This window comes from Ambystoma mexicanum, chromosome 9 (genome assembly GCF_040938575.1).
Source record: "Ambystoma mexicanum isolate Mex_15411 chromosome 9, UKY_AmexF1_1, whole genome shotgun sequence".
NCBI classification, from domain to species: domain Eukaryota; kingdom Metazoa; phylum Chordata; class Amphibia; order Caudata; family Ambystomatidae; genus Ambystoma; species Ambystoma mexicanum.
Window position 1 is genome coordinate 1,022,611,112 of NC_090931.1, and position 23,709 is coordinate 1,022,634,820.

The following is a 23,709-nucleotide window of genomic DNA, read 5'->3' on the forward strand; positions in this document are numbered from 1 at the left end:
TAGATGTAGCTTGTTTTGCAATACGTTTGCTTTTAGCGTGCTGCATAATAAGATGTTACAAGTTGTTCCTGTGCTTTTCTTGAATCCTGATTGAAATGGGTCATTGCACTTGGCTCCCGCTGCCCATTTTTGGAATTTGGCCATTAGGAGTGACGCGTAAACCTTGCCCATTACATCCAGTAGAGCAATCGGGCGGAAATTCTCGGGATTGCTGATGTTGCCTTTCTTATAGATTGGAATGATTATTGCTTTGGTCCAGGAATGAGGTATGGACTGAGTTTCTGTGCAACGCTGAAATATAACACTCATTAGCTTTGCCCACTCTTTTGGGTGACTTTTTAACTCAGCGTTCGAGATTCCGTCTGGGCCCGGTGCCCTAGAGTTTTTTAGTTTGGTGATGATGTTCATGATGTCATCTTCTTGTTCTAATTCAGCCCAAGGGACTGTGGGTACTTGTTGTTCTTTGTCAGGTGTGGGTAAGGCTGATTGGAAGACTTTGGTGAAATGCGTTATCCAAGTTGCTTGATTGATGTTGTTTAAAATCTGGTTATTCAACGTGTTATCAGCGTCCTTTATTAAGGACCAGAATTCCCTGCTATTATTGGTGACAAGAGCTTTGGTTATTTTCTCAGCGTCTGCTTGGTATAGTTTGTGTCGATGAGATTTCACCCAGTCCTTGTACCTTTTCTTTACGGTATTTATGGCGTGTGTGGTGTCTGTGTTCAAGGACTTGCGTAATTCTCTTATGGCTCTTCTGTAGTTGCGCCTTGTCTCCACTAATTCCTTGTTGAAGACGTGCTTGGGATTTTGATCAGAGGCTGGTCTATTTCCTCGTTTTTGATGCATGTATGGAATCAGTAGTGGTTGATAATTTATTCTGTCAGCAGCCTCTGAAGTTTTGTTTCCAATATATTTCTTTGTTACTTCGCAGATCTCTGCGGGTTTTATTCTTAGTCGTAGGCCTTGCGGATTAACTTCAATTTGAGTGTTGTGATATGTGCTTGATTTGCTAGTTAGGAACCAAGCTGTTTCAAGTAGGTTGTGGTCACTCATGGGCGTACGATGTATCGTGAATGCTTCAGTGATTGGTAGTAGTGACTGCGAAACAAATATGTAGTCGATAGTGGCTGATGCGAGTAGACGCTCCCACGTAGGCGGCCTGTCTGATGCTGGAAGGGCAACATCTAGGTTGTGAAGCCCATGTCGCTGACAAAACTTAGAGATAGCACATTATATGATTCTGCTTGAGGTGATGCAGAAAGCACTAGAGATGATGTAGAAAACTCTTCTGCATGAGATTAAAGTACACCACAGTTCACTGTTGGAGAAGAGGTATAAAAATACCATACGCTACGTGGCACTTCTGCAGGTAGTGTAGAGTGCAACTGCACTCATCCCTGTTACTGGCTTAGCATACGTCTGTGCTCAGGGTGATGGTGTGACATGCATCACCCACTAATTCCCGGATAACGCCTAGGATTGCAGCACTCCTCACTGCTAGAGAGGGCAATATACTGTACCCCTCTTTACTTTTCAGGATGGCGTAGAGTGACTGCAGTCATATGCTCCAGATAGCATCAAATGTGATACTAGGCTTTCCTGTGGATGACGGGGCTGCCCCAGAGTTTTCTTTTGATTCAAGGTGTATAATGTCGCACTTCTCACTGCCGAAGACAAGACAGAGCAAGGTCATTGACAGCAAATGGCACAGATGCTCGTTAGTGAATAATGTGCAAGCAAAAACCTTTCTCTTCTCAGTGCGTTTTGCAGACTTAACACATGCGCGCTTTCCTCACACTTGGCTAAAAATGTCTCTGTCTGGCTTTCTAGAATAAACCTCAACCTTCTGCTGAGTCATATGATCTGTTTATTGGGAAGGAATAGTTTAATTATTTGTGGATAACCCGCATACATGGTTTTTGAAGTAAACGCAGACTGCTCTCTGGGTATCTTTTGTTTTGTTTTAGCTTTCATTTTGTATTTGAGGCCCATGCTTTTCAGAGTTAGTGCTATTTCCTGCCATCATTCTCACTCATTTTGCCATAGAGTTCACACTCATAAAATGAGAGCACATCAAAGAAAGTCCAGGATCTGAGGCTGTGCTTTCAAGCATTTTGCAAGAACATTAATGGTTGGTTTCTGGATTAGTAAATGCCAGTATGCGCCAATATTGGGGTTCTTCTTAAAAGAGCGTTCTCACCAGAGTGTGATTACTAAACACAGCAATGTATGGCCCTAGTTCATCAACAGTTTTAGAGCTTGTATTGTTCATTGAAACGGCAATAGAACATGCTTTACTTTATTTGGGAAATCACAATTTGAATTTCCTTTAGAGCCTTCTGCCTGGTTGCTCATTCACCCTTTGGCGGGCGCCCAGGGATGGGAACCTCCACAAAGGGTAGTGGTTGGCTTCCCATGGGGTTGAGCCAGGGGCCTTCACAATGCCCTGCCGTGGACTGGCACATAGAGTTGTTTGATTCTCGCGCTTCACAAAAGCACTACAGTTTGATCATCTCACCTGCCTGACAGGTTGGCAAGGCAACTTGGTCTCCCCCACTATAGGTAAGCCCACACATGTGGAGAATCCATTATCACACAAGTTCTCTTTCTTGTATGGTTAGCATCACGGTCTAGTTTTGACTGGGACACTACATGGGGAAAATGTCATCTAATCCCGGGCCAAGATCCACCACAACTTAACTGGGTGATTGGAGAACACCTCTAGTCCATCATGCAGCCAGACAGCTGGGGTTATTAATGACCTATTACTCTTTGGATCTGTCTCACTTTGTCTGCTTAATGACAAATATGTCAGAATGTAAATACTGATAGGTTCACCTTAATGGACCATGCTTATCACAAAACATGGAGTTTCCCTTCTACACTAGCACTTTCCTACTGTCTGTGGCATTTGCACCCTCTTTCGCAGCTCCTTTTCCAGACCAGTCTAGGCACTGGGACACCACTATGATGGTGATTTGGCACAGTTTCAGGCGAGTTCTTCATCACATTGGACTCCTCTACAAAATAGGGCATTTTCTATTCGCTGATCTGATCAACAGACCAATTTTAATGCAACAGTGCATCTTTGAAGGGAACACATATGTGCAGTCTCTTGGTTATTTACTGAGGGGAATTACATGGCTGAATTTCTTGGCAGCCATGGCGGACTCATAACCAGTGACGTCTTCTCTTCCTTTGATCTTCTCTCTGGATTCTTTTGCTTTGGATGTCTTCATAAGGGTAAGTCAGAACTATGCAACCACTACTGAGCTCCATACCAAGATGTGGAAGGTCTGTGTAGTCAAAACCAAGCGTCATGTTGTTTATCTTCTGGCCATAAAAGGGAGAATGACAGGATACACAAATCTACTGTGGGAATCCTGAAAAATATCTTTTAAGGATCTGGAGATCATTAGTACCTACATTTTCTAAACACGGACAAACTGTCTACAGCTTTAGGAAGAGGAGGCACAGAACCCCTCGGCACCCAAGCCACAATGCTAATTGCTGCTCTAACTGTATATACGCATAGAAGAGCATAATCCCAGGCTCATATGTCAGAATGCACTCTCCTGCAAAGTGACAATGACATTGAACCATATCAGAGCACTGGCAAAGTTAGTTTTGGCTTCAGTTGAGTTGGCATTTGCCCTGTTGCTTTCATGTGTGCACCAGGTAGACTTTTCATGCTGCAGCCATCACTTCTACACAGAGCAACTGGTTTCTGAATGCTTATGCACTTGAAAGGATGTATACATCACCCTCTCCTCACGTTTATACCGTTGGATGCAAGGCACCACCTACTGGTAAAATGATAAACAGCATTTGCAAAGGTTGTGTACAACTAGTATTGATGACATTTGGAGGCCAAAACAACATTGAGATCTTTTGAGAATGTGGCTGATAGAAAACAGCAATATGTACTGTGACGAATCTGGGCAATTTGTCCCTTCTCCCCACGGGGAGCCATCCCCTTTGAGGATAGGTAGGTGAGCCCGCTAAGCAAAACCCTCCACAGGGGTCTAGGAAAGTGGGACCTCAATGGGAGAAACTCCACTCTCGGGGCCAAGGACTCCCATTCCTGTAAGGAACTCCCTGTCCAGACTACATGAGAATCGGAAAGACTGTTGTTACTTCTGTCTTCGACCCTCCGAGTGGTGACATTTCTCCAATCTCTTTGGCTTTAGGTGATGCTGAATCTCCCCCTTTTGTTTGTGATGACGACATAGAACTTGGAATGGAAGAGAGAGAATCCTACATAGAGGTGAGCTTCTGATGGGAGGCAGAGTCAAAGTGGACCACAGAGCCAGCAGTAGCTCTGAGAGCAAGCAAATTGCTAGGAAGACTCTGGAAGGCTGGCATTCTGACCGACCAAGAAGCTATAGTTGGGAGAGAGACGGAGATAGTAAAGCTACCGTCTGACCAGGTGGCACCATCAGACGGAAGCCGCGGTGGACCTCGGGCCCGTTAACTGACGCTTAGACCAGACCGCAGCAGAGAAGTCGGATCCCCGATTTCCGCATAAGAAATGCAACAGCGGCTGAGTCGGGCAGAGTAAGGGAAGCAACTGCTCCCAAATAGGTCCATTGAGAGGGGCGAACCAAGTTAAAGGTTCCAAGAAAACCTGCACGGTCAGAAACCATACCGAGGCCATACAAAATCAATCCTGACAGAGGACCAGGGGACTTTGGGGAGTCCTGGAAGAACAAAACCTAGTGAACAGAACTGGGAGGAGAGAAAACCTGGAGGATTCCAGTGTTTAATAACCAGACAAAGAAACTGTCAAACACCAAGTCAGAAATTGTGGAATTGGGTTAAGAAAACCTTGTCTTTCCAGAGAAAAATGAACCGTATGCAGTATATGCAAAGACTTAGAACTTGTCATACAGAACCTACAGAGGGGCTGAGGACTGTACTGTGAGAAATTGAATAACTTTGTGGAAAGAAATCGAGAATGTGATGAACTTTTAAAACAAGTCTTCTTGGGAAAGGCACACAATTGTTTGAGCCAGGCAGAAGCCAAGGATCGAGGCTATTGCTCCGGCCACCTTATTTTTGTTATTCTTTTCTAAAGGGTAGGGCCAGTTGGCTATTAGGATCTTGACAAAGAACTATTTCCTTCTGACTTTGACAAGCACCCTTCTTTTAGTTTTCTTAGGCTGGGAAACACCCGCATACCGGTAGGGCTAGATAGGCGTTTTCCTTATTATTTAAATAAAAACTCCTGAACATGTCACTTCTTTGTCCGACTCCTTCTTCTGGTTCTCCATAGTACCAAAGTTGCTGACAGATACTGTACCATTTGTGGTGAGATGATACCCCACATCCTAGCGAGCCACCTTCCACACATTTATTTTTCCCATTGTTGATATGTGTTACACAAAACAAACTGCACCTCTCCACACTCTCTCCACACCCAACATGTCACATTATCTACTACCCTGCAGTGTGGTTTCTGAATTACTGCTCCATTACAATGCTGTGTTTATGCATCTTTCTGCTTGAATGCATTTCATTGATATGAGGCAAAAGCAAACAGAAGTAAGGGGATCTATGGATGGTTTCTTCAGTAGGAGTATGAAACTTGGATATTTAAAGACTAGATGTGCACATGTAGAGACGAGACTAGTCTTAGCATTATGATTATCAGGATGATAAGTACAGAAGGAGGGTTTCAAGTAGTCTAGTAGGAGTATGGTCAGCAGTGAAGCCATTTCTGACCATCAGACATGGTTTCTTTTGGGATGGGGGACAATTCAGTAGCATTCACAGAAGGAAACCTGAGTGAACAGAGGTCAAGGCTCGGTAGTGAGAAGAGCTGCAAAATGAAGCCATGTCAGACTGGATTTTATAAATCTTTTCTCAAAAGAAGGACACAGTGAAGCTATGGAGCACATTCGATGCAGGAATGTATTTGGCCATATGAAATGAGCTCTTTAGTGATAGCAAAAGTGCTCATCAGTTATTGTTGGTAATAATTATTCTCTGAGCATAGCAGACTTTCTTTCCATCAAATATCGGCATTTTAGTCAGTTTAAAATGAAATGTATAGTATGCCTTTGTATGTGAATCACAATTTGTGATCAATTGATTTATTGGTCGTTTTCAGAGGTCTACGTTCAGGGATATACAAATTAGAACATTTTGCTTTAACAAAGAATACATTTGTTTTAAAGGGGGCAAAGGTGTGCTGTGATTTGGATATTCAGTGTGAAAGTGAGTCCAGACCCTCCATCCTGGCCGGGTGAGGTACGTGTCCTCCTCCAATTTTTGTTTTCTTTCCCCCTTTTTGCTACCTTTTTCGAACCCAACTGCTTCCCGTACCTGTTTTCCCTCCCAGACCCCTCCTGTATCCTCTTCCCGCCCTCCTCCCGCAGCCCCTGTCTGTGATCGGTTGGCTTTCCTCTGGGAAGTTAAACTTTCTTGCATCACCGAGACCAGGACGGTTTTCGCATCAGCAGACCTGTGAGTGTGGATCCTGCACCCCTGTCCTGGCCTGGTGAGGTAAGTGCCCCCTGCTTACCTCTCCTCCATTTTTGCTTTTTTCCCCCTTTTTGCTGCCTTTTCTAAACCCAACCATTTCCTGTACCTTTTTTCCCTCCCAGACCTCTCCCCTACCCTCTTCCCACCTTCATCCCACCTCCTCTGCCCATGATTGGTGGCTTTCCTCTGGGAAGCTGCCCTCTTAACAGCGGAATCCAGGGCAGCCAGCGAAGGGTGAGAGGCAAAGGGCAGCTCCCTCTCTGGACAGCTCTTCTCTCTGTTTGCACCTGTTCACCTATGGACGTCTGACATAGCACCATTCTGCAACAACTAAGGAAAGGAGATATGGGCAGTGAGCACAGCCATTACTATGCTCAATTATAGCCAAACCAACTCTTCATTAATACCATCAAACCAGAACTTTGTGTAAACTACCTGCTGTGCTCTGTAGAAAGCCAAATAGATGGATTTGGGGGACAGTCCTTATGTAAGACTTAGATGTTTCTTGGGGGCATGACATACAATGTACTTTGGAAGTTAACACTGTGTTGCAGTTACATATATTTTGGGGTTAGGCATCATGTTGCACTTATATGTATTTTTGGGGTGGGCAACGTGTTGCACTTGGACAAAACATGGAGATAGGCATGGTATTCCACTTGATGTGTTTTGGGGGTAGGCATTGTGTTACACTGTATGTATTTTGGGGGTAGGGATTGTGCTACACTTAGATGTATTTTGGGGGGTAGGCATTGTACTACATTTAGATGTATTTTGGGGGTGGGCTCTGTGTTGCCCTTAGAAAGAATGTGGGGTTATGCAATGTGTTGCACTTAGATGTAATTGAGAGGTGGATAATGTGCTGCACTTAGACCAAAGTTGGGTGCAGGCATTGTGGTGCACTTGATCTATTTTAGGAGTAGGCATTGTGATGCACTTAGATGTATCTTTGGGGCGGCGGCAGTGTCCATCATGTTGCACTTAGATGTATTTTGGGGCAGGCATTGTGCAGCTATTAGACACATTCTGAGGGTAGGATTTTGGGGGTAGGCATTGTATTGCACTGAGATGTATTTTTAGGGTGCCCAATGCATTGCTCTTAGATGGAACTTGGGGGTAGGCATGGTGTTACACTTGATGTATTTTGGGGGTAGGCATCGTTTTGCAGTTGATGTTTTTTGGGGTTAGTCATTGTGCTGCACTTAGATGTATTTTGGGGTGGGCAATTTGTTGCACTTAGAAGCAATTTTGGGCTAGGCAATGTGTTGAAGCTTGATGTAATTAGGAGGTGGGCAATGTGTTGAACGTACATGGAAGTTGGGGGTATGCATTGTTTTGCAATTTTTGTATTTGGGTTTAGGCATTATGTTACACTAGCTGTATTATGGGGTGGCCAATTTGCTGCAATTAGATAGAATTTGGGGGTAGGCCATGTGTTTCACTTAGACGGACATTGGGGGTAGGCTTTATGTTGCACTTGATGTATTTTGGGGTAGACATTGTGCTACACTTAGATGTATTTTGGGGTGGGCAATGTGTTGAACTTAGATGTAATTGGGAGGTGGGTAATGTGTTGCACTTATACAGACGTTGGGGGTAGTCATTGTGTTGCGCTTGATGCATTCTGGGGGTAGGCATTGTGTTACACTTAGATGCATTTTGGGGGTCGGCAATTTGCTGCACTTAGACGGAATTTGGGTGTAGGCAATGTGTTGCACTCCGATGTATTTGGGGTGGGAAATGTTTTGCACTCAAACGCCAGCTTTTCTATTATGTTTAGAAGATTTATGATGGTATCCTGTTCATAGCAGTCAGAAGATTTTAGGGAGAATCTGTCTAATGCGTCTTGAAGGTATATGAGGACAAACTCTCTATTGCTCCCAGAGATTTTTTAAGATAGACAGTTTACTGTGCTTAGAATATGTATTAGGATAGCTTTCATGCTGTTTAGTAGATTTACTCGGATAGCCTGTCTATTTCGATTGGCCTGGTATAGCACCTGGAAGCTTCATGATGTTAGCTGGTCTCTACACTTAGAAAACAGTGGGGATAGCCAATGAATTGAACAAAGATGTATGCCGATAGCCTACATATTGCACTTACAAGATTCCTGAGGTAGACTATTGTACTTAGAAGATATATTAGGGTAACTCCTGACAGTTTGAGGGTAGCCGGTATATTAGACATGGAATTTACTAGTGTAGCCTGCCCACTGCAGGAAAAGAATACTGGGGTTTTCATGCCTATTGCAAATAGACTGCACACCTATACGATCCATGTTGTTAGCCTGGCTGCTGTTGAAATATTTATGGGGATTGCTGATAAATGCATTCAATAGATACTTGAAACTGAAATCATATGTTTTCGGGATGACAGTTTGTCTATTGCGCTTAGAAGATGCATCCAGCCAGCATGTCTATTGCACCTAGAGACAACACAGCCATCTACAGATGACCTTATCACTCTACTTCAAAAGAAGGTTCCATCCGAGCCTCATGGTATGTATGCACGCACCACTAAGGTGAACTTGGGCCGCAGGCATTGCTATCTATGCACACGCTTTTAGAATGCAGCGATGACCACAACAACTATATGGTCTAGCTGGACACAAAATGCTCCTCCAGGCTTAAACATAGCGCACAACACATATGCCATCAGAGTGTAGCGACGACCTATCACAAAATTTGGTCTAGCTGGACACTTAATGAATCTTTCTTGCTACCGCACATAACCCTCTCCACCTGGCAGCCATCCACGTGCCTGACTTAATGGGTAGCTTTATGGAGGCCGGCCAGCCCCCCTAATTCGTTATCTTGGCCAAATGCACACACACATTCTAGCCTTCACACAATTTCCCACACACTGGACTTTGATCCCCTGAGGGCATTCCCACCACAATAATAATGGGAAAAAGGCAATATACAAATGACTACTAGTACTTCTTCAACTACTACTACTACATGGGGCCTAAACCACTGTAGCATCAGGGGGCCAGCACACAGGTATAGTCAAAGTAATTACGTTCTGCAGGGAGGCAGAGGGGCAGTCCCTCCAATCTTGAGTGGAGTGGAGTGGTTATGAGTAGGTGGATGGGGGCCGTCACTGGAATCAGAAAGATAGATGTTGAACAAATTAACTGAATGAACAGACCACGGGAGACCATTTAAAGCTGCCTATGATTAAATGGTTGGAGAAGAAGAAGACGTTTAAAATGTGGCCAGTGAGCTGAAGAGTATAATAAGCTAGGTGGTAGAGATCCATGTACTTATTAATTGCCTATGGTTTATTACAAAAAGAAATACATAAACAACAAACAAGGGAAAAAAGAGAAAGCTGGAGCATAACAGAATCAAAGATATAAAGTAAACTACAGTATAACCTCAATTCATTATGTACAATAATGCAATCTTTTGAATCCAGATCCTCCATATGAGATAGCAGGCTGAAGGTGACTGTTGTAATCATCATCATCCCTAAATATTAAAGTCACCTAAGATAATAGTGGGGCCAGTGTTAGAATAAGCTGGGTGGCAAGATACTCCATAAAATGGCCAAATGTGGTAACAGGTTAGGGCCATTAGATAATATAAGACAAATGAGAGCCTAGCAAAGGGAGGGCATCATTAAGTGAACAATAGTTCAGCCCTCAGAGGGAAGGGAGGGCTTACCACAAGGAAGCTGAAGGGATCCTTCGAGATGATAGCTACTGCACTGGGATGCATGCAGAGCAGATTGTATATCTATGGGGCAACATGTGCTAAACCACTGTGGTCAATGATCCAGCTTTCTGGAATAAAGATGGGGTCGCATTTCCCATAAATAATGTATTTGTGCACTTCTGTTTAGTCCTCAACCAATACACTTGTGTATAGGCGCGTTACAAATGCCTTATCATATCATATCATATCATAAACATTGATTAAGGAACTGTTAAGCAAGCAGGAAAGAGTGGTGTGAGAGGGAGGGGCCTGACGAGAGGGGCGAAGGGCAGTGAAATGAAGCTGGAAACATACAGGAAATCAGCCCGACCTGCAGAAACAAGACACAACATTTAATGCAGGCACTATACATTCCTATAGATGCCTAGACAAAACCTTAAATCCCAGATTGGAAAAAATGGATAAACTGTGGGGTGTGAAGTTCAACCACAGCAGTGATTACTTCAGTTTAAGACTATTGAGTGAAGCCAACTACTGCCGACAATTCGGGAGGGACATGTTCAGCCATTGCTGGACAAGGCTGATTAGATGTGGATCAGCACTCCGCTGGCTTCTCTATACACCCAAACAGATGCCACTCCTTCCGGGGAAGAAGGAGGCTGGGGAGGTGGGAGGAGAAGTGCTAGAATAAATACCAGGGAATCGGTCATTTCTCCATGTAGATAGACAAAGAAGAAACCCGGGGATGAGCTCATACTGTACAAGAGTGTCATCTCACCACACCTCCCCAAATTAAAAGCCTCAACCCTCATTGGATACACTCACTGCTGTCATCAGTCCCAGCCAGCAGGGGTTTCAACAAAGGAGGACTGACTCAAGCAACATGCAAGGCTTCGGGTAGAAGCTAATTGAAATCCAGATAAACCAGCACCAAGGTAGGTTGTTACACTTGGGTTTGGTGGTTGAATGCTCTCGTGCAGTATTCATCTGTGTTATACATTACAAATTAAAAGATTTGACTGCAACTTTGCTTGATATGGTGACTGTTGAATAAGATGATGTTCTGAATACTTATTAATCCTCATGTCGAATTAGTGTCTATTGGAACAAAGACAAAGTGGTAAAGCCCAATTACCTATTGGTCCTACTCTTCCTCGTCACTGTCGTACTTCCTTTATTTCCTGTCCAGGGTGGCTTGCCAATCTGGCAGATATCTGGAGATTTTGTGAGGTGTGTGTCTCTTTACACACTGCTTTGAGTCAGCCTATTGTTTTTTTTTAAGCAGTAAAAGGATAATGATTTGTAGTAAGCAGAGGTGCCTGTCTGAAGGCCCAAACCCTGTGTATGTTACTATGTTACGAGGTGGAGTAGGACTCACTGGAATGATTTTCAGTAATTTTAACCCAAGAGGTGCTGCATAGGTGATCACTCATGTGCAACTACCACCGTACATGGCCACCATTGGCAGCCATCTGAAGTCCTGGGGACGCACGGCAGCCTCTTTGTATTTAGGGGAAGACATCTTTCTATTTCCATGGTGACCATTTCAGTAGAGATTTTCGTCTGTGGGAAAACTGTATGTGCTCTTCTAAGCTTGGTAAGGTTGTTGCCTCTGGAGCATGCACATGGACCACTCAGCAGAATGCTTGCACCGGGGCTTGTTGTCGGGATGCTAATAGCCCGATATCCGGGCTATGTTGGCCTGTTAATGCTCAGAACTCTCCTGCACAGCGCTCACATCATTCAGGTGTTAAAGCCGGGCGTCCTGGCATATGCCCCCAGCACATCCTGACAGCTCGCAGCTTCGAAGGTTGTGGTGACCAAGGCATTCCTCTCGACTCAGTGGCTCTTTTACAATTCAAAGAAGTAATATGTTTTTTTTTAGAACGTTCAGGAGCACTTATTCACTATCTAGTACTTAGAAGCCAAAAACACAATTTTAAAATATGCACGGAAAAGGCATAAGTGTTTTATCTTGTAGAACAGTGCCACCTACTGCATGGCTCTCCCGCAAACGGCAGACCGTGTAAATGCAGATGCCATCTGCTATTAATCTGCATCGTTTTGTTTGTGCTGGGTAAAGATGAATTCTGTGACCGGTGTTTTGCTGTTGTAGGTTGGATTGAGAAATAATTCTCTCATGTTTCTACTTGACAGACTTCACTCTGTGCATTGCTCTACTGCTATGCATGACGGTGAAGTAAGTTCTGATCGAAAAGCTCTGGCTAATTTAACCTTACTTCTGAATCCTACACGCAAAATTGCCATGTGCAAGACTTTTTCCGCAGTGTACGTTATGCACTATGGATCATTTGTACAGTGTACTGTATGCTTCTATTTTACAGCAAATAATGTACGCATCTGAGTATACAATATGTATTTTCGTATAAAATATATGTATTCTACTACAGAGGCCATCTTCCTGAGGGTGGCGTTAATGGAAAAGTCAGTTGGCCTCAATGCGAGTTTGGTGGTAGCCATGCCCTTAACAAGGGCATGGCTACCACCAAACTCGGGTCCAGCTCTGGGTCCCGTAAAAGGGGATTTACTGGGCCATTCCGACCTTGGAGGGCCCGGAAATTCCCTTTCGTGGGACCCGAAGTGGGCACGTCCCCATTCCCATTTGAGCACCAATAGGGCTCAATGGGAATGGGGAGGATGGTAGCAGCGGTACCATTCACAACGGTACCGTTGCTACCCTCCTGGTCTGCTCGCGTGTGCCACTCTGTGCGCCTGTTCTGACCAGGCGTCCAGAGTTGCACCCACAACCAAACTCGTAATGTTGCGGCATGGCAACAATCGTAATGAGGCCCAGTATCTCAACTACTGCATGTTTTAACTACCGTCAGACTATAACTCGTGAGGTAGTCACTGCATGCAATTTTCCAGTGGAATATTGCATGCACGAGCTGCATGATTATGTGGTTAAATAACTCAGCAATATCCTCCACCTTTTGTATACGAAAAAGTAAAATACTTTTTATTTTATTGTTTATTGGTTAAAACGTATTCACCCTTAACAAGACAATCAATAAGAACACATGCATAAACCAGTCATGCATGTCATCACACAGATAAAACCAACACACATTAAAATTCACATTTCCTTCAAAGCAGTTTTTTACCAACCATTAATAACATTTTTAATTCCCCAATCAGTCATACAACACACTTCTAAAACCCTTGACCATTTCATTTCAAAGTGTTACTTGAGGAGAACAATCTCCGGTTCTGGAAGCACCTCAAGACCTTCCTCTTTGCTTCTGCCTGCTCTCCTCCTCTCCCTTGCTGAACTGTTCTGTCTCGGCATCGTGCACCTGGTCACCCACTGACTTCAGGCCCAGGTACCTGCTCTCCTTGCCACCCACCCGCACTGCCTCCTGGCAATCTCTTGCACTGGGGTCTGCATCTGTAACCCTACAGTGACCCCCTTTTTTCTGCACTTATCAGACACACCCACCCTGTCTGTTGCCTTAAACATAGCACTTGCCACTTGCTGGCTGCACTACCAATGTTTGTTGCTTTTTATTATTAATTTATTTTTGTTTTATTTGTTTGTATTCCTTTTGCTCAGCACTTTCCACTTCTTGCCCCCCCAGGCACTTTCCCCTTTTCTCAATGTCACTGGGCCTAGTAATATTGTTGTTTTGTTCTCCCCTGTTCCCCTCCCTTGCCTCGTCGCACTCTGAAACACTTGTGTACGAGCGCGATGCAAATAAAATATCAATATCAATATCAATGTTCAAAAAATGCACCACTGATATGAATCATTTAATTTCAAACTGTTCAAAAAATTCACCACTGTTATAACAATCAATGCTCGATGACCGGGTACACATTTCCCAAAATGACTCACAATCAATACAAATATCAAAAAACTTCTTAAAGCACATATATCTCTTTGTCCTCAAACTCGGGCACTCAACCAGTTGATGCTTAAGGGTTTTGACCCTTTTACTTTGCTTGAAAAATCTACATTCTGCCCCAATCTCCAGTTTGCGTCTTAATAACACTTCTCCAGTGAAAGACAGGTTTCAAGAAAAGCAGAGAAAATCCTTCCTAGTCCTAGCACAAGGAAAGATTTCTAAGTAATGGGCAATAATAACCCTGCGCTTGTGTTCGCCCTGTAGATGACTCAGACTAATATAACCATGCAACAGTTGCACATTTAAGCCCCAGTCCTAGTTGAGCATAGATCATGTTACCCTAGTTGGATCATTCACCAGATCATCATTAGAAAGGCCCTTGGCCCTCAGTATTAAAATGCAACGTTCCGCATATTCCAACAAAGATGTAACTAGTAGCTTCTCCATCATTTCAGCAATGTTATTATATAATAATGTATTATCTGGAGCTTGCAGACATTTCCGATATAGTAGCATAATATGCTACTGACCTTTAGCTTTCATGGAATTCAGAACCAGCTCATGTCTTATTGCTGATATGGGGACGTGCTCGGAACACCAAGCACAATACGCGAAATTACACCTTCCAACAATGTTAAGTAATCCAGAGCCCAATCTTTCTACAACTCAATGCCACATAGTACTTTCCCTTCAAAGAATTTAATTAGGGGTATAAATGAAAATGTACCCTGCGGTTGGAGGCCACGATCCAAATAGAAAAGGGGGCATGGCCCCAGTAGCAGCCTCTTCCTCTGATGCAGGTTGGGTTGGGCCAACAAACTCCTGCCCCCTTTCCCTGAGGGGTTCACCATGCAGGGGGGATGCCACGATCCAAATAGCAAAGGGAGTGTGCCTCCAGTAGCAGCCTCCTCTTCCTCTAACGTGGGTCTGGTTGGGCTGGAAAATACCTGCGCCCTGTCCCCCATGGGCTTCACCCTATGGGGGGAGGCCGGCATCCAGATATTAAAGGAGCATGGCCACAGTAGCAGCCTCTTTTTCCTCTGATGTGAGTCGGGTTTGGTCAGAAATCTGCCCTGCCCTTACCCCTGCAGGCTTCCCCTTCAGCTAACCTTTCTATGTTTTTATGTGCAAATGCATGTTGTTAGCGCTTCCTTAAATTCTCCAGATATTCATGGATTGAGGATGTTTACGAAACCTGCTTGTTTGTCCTGTATAATAAGTGTTGGGGCAGTACAATTTTCCTCCCCGTTTTCAATTCATGTGAGCTGAAATGTGTAGCTTGAGATAGTATTGCAGTAATGGAAGTCCTAACAAGGCCCAGCTGCAGCCACACATTTCTCAATTACTTCAAAAATCATTCTATTTCACTTTTCCACTTCCTCCCAAATGGAGGCTGGCCAATGTGCAACATTTAACTTCCTTTTTACTCCTAATATTTGCCATATTTTGGTCATTGCTGCCTGTGTAAAATGGCTCCATGGCCTGACTCTATTCTTTGGTGTTAACCAAATCTGGAAATTTGTGATTCACCATTAGTGTGGCTGTGTCGGTTTGTGCACTGAGATCAGGAGCTGGGATACATTCCATTCACTTTGACATAAAACATATCACTGTAAGCATGCACCTGTTCCCTCGTGCTGATCTCTTAACTGGACCACTAAAATCTAGCTCCAGATCTCACCACGAGGGGGTTAAAACTCTCTTCAAGAGTGATGCTCAATGTGTTGGTGAACTAGGATGAACATTTTCACACACTAAACACTCCCATGTATAAAGTTCCACATCTTGAAATATATGTGGCCAATAAGCAAATTCTCTTAAAATTACATTTTTTTAGCACACCTTTGACCCGATGTTATTGAATGATGTGCAGGATGTAACATAATCCACAAAAGAACACACGGACCAGCCAGTGAATGTGACCTGAAATTGAGCTCTGGGTCAACAATCCTCCCTGTGATTGGATTTTTCGTTTATTGTACATTAGCACCCTCAATTTCCCTTTTTTTGCTGTCCTCCTCTGCAACCGGATTTTCTAAAATGTGATCATACAATGTACCATCATGGGATCACGTTCCATTGCACAACTGGTTGATTGTCTACCTCATGGGAATGTGCCACCACATCTACATACATCCCACCAAACAAGTGCTCTATGGGAAATAACTGTCACATTACTGTTCCAATTTTGACCAGCTGGTCAGCCTTGTCCTTCTCTTCCTGATCTTCACCTGCTATTTTAGAATGCCTTGTATCTTTCTCCAATGGACACTCATATACACTTCAGGAGCAAGATTGCAAATGGCCTGGATCAGTTTCCCATGTCAGAGAGACTTAATTACATGTTATCATCCCTCTCATTTTACACCCTGGAAGATACTCATAAAGCTATTTCTGGCATAGTCAGAACCTATGACAATTACAATCAATTTCAGTTTGGCCCATACATTTCCAATCCCTGCCACTAATCCCTTATCAGGGTGATTACTCACATGATACGCACAGCCGTCGACATAAACAGTTCAGAGACTTTGACACTTTTCTTCTTCAAAAGCTTTCTGTGGAGACTTACCATATTTAATGAAGTTATTTTCCACCTCTATATTTTCCGGTGTTCCCAGGAATGCACAATCATTTAACTATGCTAATCCCTGGGCCACAGTAATGTTTTTATTCTATCCATATCTCACCTCGATGGGGAACACACATGAGGTGATTGGGATAGCTTCCCATATCGGATTCTCTTACTTTGCAAAAATTGCAAAGGCTGATGTGCAGTTTCAATAACCACCCAGACTCCCTGAATAATGGGCATACATTCTCAAACGGTGGTCCACAGTGCATTTTCACTCTCCTTAAACTTTGTTTCTACCTATGACAGTGTCTTGATGGCAAGGGCAATAATCATATTATTTGAATCGTGTTTCTGGTACAAAACTGCTGAAATACATAGATCTGTAAAAGCGATTTCTAGGAAGAAATCTTGATTCCTCCTTGGATAAGCTAAATATGGGCCCCTGGTCAGACGGTCTTTTAAGTTAGCTATAGCCTCATGCTCTCCCTACTCCCACTTTCAAGGCACTGTTTTAACAGTTTAGGCAATGGCTGTGTGACCTCTGCATACTCCTCAATTCTTTTTCTCTTGTGACTTGTTATACCTAATAGACTTTCAAACTCCTCACACTGGTGGGATTCTTCATTTTTGAATACCCTCGTCCTTTATCTTCTTTGGATTCAAACAATCCTGAGTGATTTCATGTCCAAGAAATTTACCCTTTTTCCCATTTGGCCTTGCGTAATATTATGTTTGCCCCATCCCTTTTTAACTGACTGATTAGATGCCTGATTTCATTGAAATGATCTTTTAGGTCCTCGCTCTTAATCAGGATATCATCCACATAAACTATGGTGCCTCTTACTGCTGCATCCGGCAATCTTTTTATGAAGACACATTAGCTCCCACTATTAATATACCCAATGGGATGCTTTCCCATGCATACAACCTTCAATGGAATGTAAACGAGGACACATTTTGGATGTTCATTGCCAATGAGATGCATCAGTATCCAGCTGTTAAATCCAACATTGTGAAAACTTTTGACCCTTTTATCTGTGCAAGGCCTTATTTAATTAATGGAATTGGCCATCCTGAAACAGGCACTGTCTCATCAAGCCCCCTTAACTCTGCATTCAATCTCCACTGACTGTTGTGCTTCAACACCCCCAATATATCAACGTTTGATGGGCTATTAATAGGTTTAATTAGCCCTCATGATTCTAAATTTTTAATGATTTCTACCAAATACTCCAGGTTAAAGGTAGACTATATTGTCGTGCAGAAACAGGTTTCATATCATAACTGTCTGATCATGTTTTGAAATGTAGACCAGTATGCCCACAATCATATGCATCTCGAGTAAATATGTCTTCAAATTATAAAATTATAAAATATCTTCCTTAATTGGTCTCTCTCTAAGTCATTTGTATAAGCATCCACAGCCGGAATTTGTTCCTCTATAAGTGTAGGAAATTCTGGAAAGTCTTCCAGAGGGAGGATTTCTGTGCTTTGCTTCAATTGTGTGACAGTATCTTACTGAGTTGAAGCCACTCTAGGGTATCTCGGCACTTCAGCCTTCCCCTCAAATGGCTGCCCTTCTTCTTGAGCCCGGCATCCAACTGAAACAGGATGCTATCATCCTGTGGATGACAAATCACATCTTTGGGTTCAGATGGATATACTGACTCCACCCTGAAGGTCTTTTTCAGTGTCAATAAACTTAGAGAGTTCAGTTCGCATGGTGCCATTTAATGCTGTGTTGAAAATGACTGGGGTTTTTAGATCTGTGGTATGATGTGATTCTTGAAGAGCCATCTCTATTGGGGTACCTTCTTTTAAATTAATCTCTTGATTCCTTGTCATCTACCAGAATCCATATGGGATTGTCCCTGAATGCTACCAGTGGGCTATAGTCACACTCTATTCCTTGTTGTCTCATGGCTTCATTGATATACATACATGCAACAGATTTATTAAGCTTCTGCCCCTTTCTGGTTTTCAGTCTCACTGTAAATTGCCTAGTGAATGCAAGAATATAAACATCCTTCTTCACCTTTAGTTTTATTGAATATGCATCAAATTCGTGTGGGCCTCTCACCCAATATGCAACAAACATTTTGGTACAGTAAGTCTATTACCAGGATCATCCCATCCTATGCTAGAAATCCTTTCACAGATAGAATTGGGCTTTTGTCTCACTTACTAGCCACACAGGTTTGTGAATGCTCTTCGATGCTATTTCTATTTTCAACATGTACTCCCAATGATTCTGTGTTTATAATCAGGGAGGTGTAACCTGAATATTTGCTGATTTCTTATGGGGAAAATGGTATGTTCTTACTGTCAAGGATTTGTTTAAACACCTTCTCATTGGCAAAACTCTTTTCTTGTTTTAGGGCAGGTTTGCTGTAATCCTTCTGGGATACCCATCTATGTGCACCAGTATGTATGCGTGACCCCAACTTGTGTGGAACCCAGCAATAGCCGATATATATGTTTCCAGACCGTTAATGGGTTCATCACAGGGCACTGTGTCTTCCTCATGTAAATCCTCAATGTGTTTTCTTCCATCTGTGTTTGCCAGTTTTTTTTTCGGTCTACATGAATCTTCTGTGGTTGTTCTGCCTCCTTATCTCTTGAACTAAACTCACAAATTAGAATGACAGTAACACTAGGGACACACCCATTCTGAAGATACACCCGAAATGCACTTTTAGACTTGGCTAGGGTGTGAAATGTGTTTGCGTTACTATGTTGGTATGTCAACTTTTAAGGCTACATCGGCCCTAACAAAAATGGTGTCGTATCGAGGGGTATTACCAACACTTGATGTCTTATTTATATTTGACCTACTTTATTGTAAACCCAAGAAGCACATTCCACAGGCATCACGTCACCATTGAAATCATACACAGGGCCTTTGGTTGGCTGTAACCATAAAATGCATTGCCATTGTTTTCTATTATTTATGCTGTCAAACAGTTCCCTTGATATGACTGTAGCCTTTGCACCTATGACCACCATTGTGAATGCATTATAGCACCCTTCCACAATGATAGCGGCATATTATCTATCTTCACATTCCTACAGAATGCAAAAGAAGTTCAAGTTGCTGCGCATCTCAGGAATGTCTTTTTTTGGGCCAGCTTGATTCTTGCCAAACATAGGGGCTTGTGAAATTATATGTTACCCCCTTTTTTATTATAGCACTCCCAATCTTCCTGTCTTCTTTATATTTTTAACCTACGGTCCCCCCTGCAGCTTTGCTATTAACTAGCATTCCTGAACAATAGCCTTGCTCATGGTCATATCTAACTCCTCACCTGGTTGCACCATGATGTTTTCGGTGTCCTCATCCGTAGTCTTTACCTTACCTGACTTCTCTAGATGTTCAGGATTACTTTGTCAATGCTGTAAGACAGGGCATTCTGGTGTTTGTGACTAACCTTGCGCTTGTACTTCACCTGTTATCAGCACTTTCTGTGGAAATATGAACAATATTAGACTCCCTGGGTGATGCATCCCCATTAATTTTCCTTTTATCTGCATTCCCTTACCAGTCTTTTCATTACGTCCTGGTTCCTTTATTTATGGCATTAGGTCTAAATTGTATCATTTTAAAAGTGTCACAAAATGGTATATACATGCTATAGCTTTGAACCTCATCACCTATAAAGAAACTATTCCTTTCACTTCCCATATTGGGAGTACTGTGAGGGGTCAGGCATGAGAGATGGACACAAAGTTGTAATGTTTTCAACATTAATTTTATTAAAATAAAAGGGTTTGGATGAAGCCGTTTCTATCCCTATCCAAATGAGTTTCCCTTCTTATGAAATCAAAACTAGGGAACCATCTTTGTCTCATCATCTAACTTAAGCAAACTGTCCTTGGGTCCAAAATGTACCTGACCCTCACAGTAAAAATGAACATGTGTAAAGTAAATGCCTCTGCTTTAAACTCATTAGTGCAAAAACCAAGTGTATACATCCAACAGAACAATCCTTGTATCCAGGGGATGGTTCCCTTCCCATGAACTGTTTCAGGTAGAATATAGAAAATGTTCAGTTCAAACAGTAATTCCTCAGGACGGGAGAAATGTCTCTTTCATATAACACTTCCTCAAGATGGTGAAAAATGTCATGTTCTAAGAAATTATGCTTTAAGGATGGTAAAGTATCTCTTGGCAACTTAAGTAATTATGTTTTGGCACTTCCTTATGGATGATGAAAACATTCTTCTTCTCAAGCAATGACTTCTCAAGAGTGGAAGTGTCTCTCTTATACAACACTTTCTTAAGAATGACAAACAGTATCTTTCTCAAAGCAATTTATGATTTTTGTAAGGATGGTGAAAAAATGTCTCTTCCCTGGTATACTCCCTCCACCAGAAACTTGTTTTAAAATATCTTTTCTTCTTCTATATATTTTGGCTGGATTACCTGGTGTACGCCCCTGCTACGTATGCTCACTCTCTGGGCTTGATAGATCCCTGGTGCACTCTCCTGCCAGGCATCTCCCCTCAAATACTCACTGCCTGATGCAACACTTTCACAAGGTCTTATTACACTACTTTTCCTTCTGGGATTGATAGATCCCTGGTGTACTCTCCTGCCAAGTATCTCTCCCAAAAGGTTCTATGGGTTCTGAATATTCTCTGGTTTTCTCTCCTGCCAGGTATCTCTTTTTCCCCAATGGCTCACTGCCTGATGCAGCATCTTCATCAGGTCTTATTACACCTTTCAATTCTCTTTCTCTTTTGAGTATAACACAGTTCTTACTCCTTCACAGTTTTATACTCCATTGGCTTCAGTTATTACTTGTTCTCCCATATTAGCATCCCTTAAATGGAGGCTTGTTCAAGTTTTGCTTTTTAATTTCATTAGCAATGTTCATTGGATTGCGGCAATGCTCGTTCCTATCATCCTCATATTGACCTTTCATATATGAAGAGATGTACAGATATTACCTTTCAATTACTTCACTAATAATGTTCATTTGCTTTTCAACATTTAGCCAACCTTCCCAATATTGGCATCCCTTATATGGAGACTTTTGTAAACTTAGTCTTCCAATGCAACTTGAGGATATTCAAAAAAGCTTGGTAATTGCTGGTACACCTGTCGGTGCGTCCCAGGCCTTCCAACACTCCAGGGCCGACTAACAAGTGTTTACTGGCATTCCCAACCCTTGGCCTATTGCTGCCACAATGTTTGTCCGGTGTGGAAGCGTTCCCTGCTCTGCAGACACTTCTACGGTCTTCCCGCCGGCTTCTCTCTCACTCACTGGTGGGATGGTTGCTCTACAGCGTGACCATGTTCCTGACAGCCTTCTCCTCGATGCCCCTTTTCTGCTCCTGCCACGCTGTTCCCGTTTTCTCTCCACTCTGGTAGGAACCGCCTGCCCCCTTCAACGTAGCTTGCTCACGTGTGTCTGTCTCTGGTTCTGCATTCCGCTGTGCCCGCTTTGCATCTCTCTTTGCCTTTACTCCCTTCTGCATTTTCAAAGGCACACCAGTTTTAAATGTGTCGCAGAGCTAGTATCCCAACAACTAGTCTGCACATTCAGTGTGTTGTGCTTTCTGCTCCACATTAACTCCTTTCTCCTCTTCCTTGTCTCAGTACTATAGGATTTATGGGACTTGGAGTCCATTAGAGATTGTGCCTTTGAAAAGCTACAATGCTTTGAATTTGTGTTCAATTCAAGATGGTCAGACATAGAAGATGTTATGTGAATATTATGTGCCCATGAAGGGTGAATGCTATCCTGATTAAGGTGTCTGGCAAGAAGAGGTCTTTGAGTTGTATTATTAAAAGGATTGTTATATTGACAATAGGCCGCCAACTAATCAGGGATTATAGGATATTCATCAAATGGAAGAGGAGGATACTGCACCCCTCCTGATGTGGTCACCACATCTCCCCGATAGCTGTCTACTCTCATGTGATACTCCCTCCTAATTCCACACCCAGGGTCAGGATCAGGCAGCGTCTGTCTGTCCACTGGCCACATGGGATGAGAATTTAGGCTGGGGAACAGTGATGGCTCCCCAGGATTCATGACAGTGCCTTATCCTTATCACTAGGGCCAATTTCTTTGCTTGTATCTTCATTATTATTATTTGCAATATGGTTCCCTTTAATTTATTTTCTTTTCAGCTACTATTTGGACTCAACAACCATGTTTCTGTAGACATGTTCCTCTACTCCTTGTGTGTTACTGTTTCCACCCACTTGAACAGAATCAATGGTTTGATTTAGCTTCAGGTTAAACCACACCGCTTTTTATTGATACTTTCATTTTCAATGTTGTCCTTTTCCATATTTTCCGATTTTAAGTTACTGTGCACCTAGACAGGTGTATCTTACAGCGTAGGGAATACAATGGAGAGAGCCCAAATTCCACAAATGTGGAGTCCTATCTTGTTTTTGGGACTTAAGACTACACAAGACTCGAAAAGATAGGACTTGGTCCTTTATCAACAGTTATCCATTCATCTGAATGCCATCAATTAGTTCAAAAAGTACAAATTTTAATAGAAATTGCAAAATTGTCTAACATACATGATTAAACCCTCTAAAAAGATACATGTGTATCGTATTATTAAAGACAAACATCATGAACAATCAATTCTAAAAAATCTTAGAGATACTGACTCTACTTAAATCTCTGTTGTATGGTTCTTCTAAATCAGAGTTATGATTATAATTCATCGTTATCTTTTCTATTCTTCTATTCTAATTCTATTCAATTATTAGAATTAGAACATCCCTTCACTGGACTTTTCAATTCACTCAGACAGTTTAATTAATTAGACTGACAAAAAATTCTCGACATGTTTCAGTCCTCTATGTGGGTCTTGGGACTTTCTTCAGGAGAGGTCAATATGAGGGGTTGAAAATGGGCTTCGGCCAAGTTAGGAATCCTCTGGCCTTCTCTTAAAGATGATAGTAACTGTTGATAAAGAAACGGTAAAAAAGAATCAATTTATGTTTCTTCCGACACATTTAGAAGTGTCAAAGAAGACTACAGGGTCCTTTTGGTTACCTGGTCTTCTTAGTGTGCGGGCTTTCTTGATTAGCAGGCGAAAAAATGTCCACATAAGTTGGACGTTATTTTCTTACGAGGAAGAATCTTCCTAC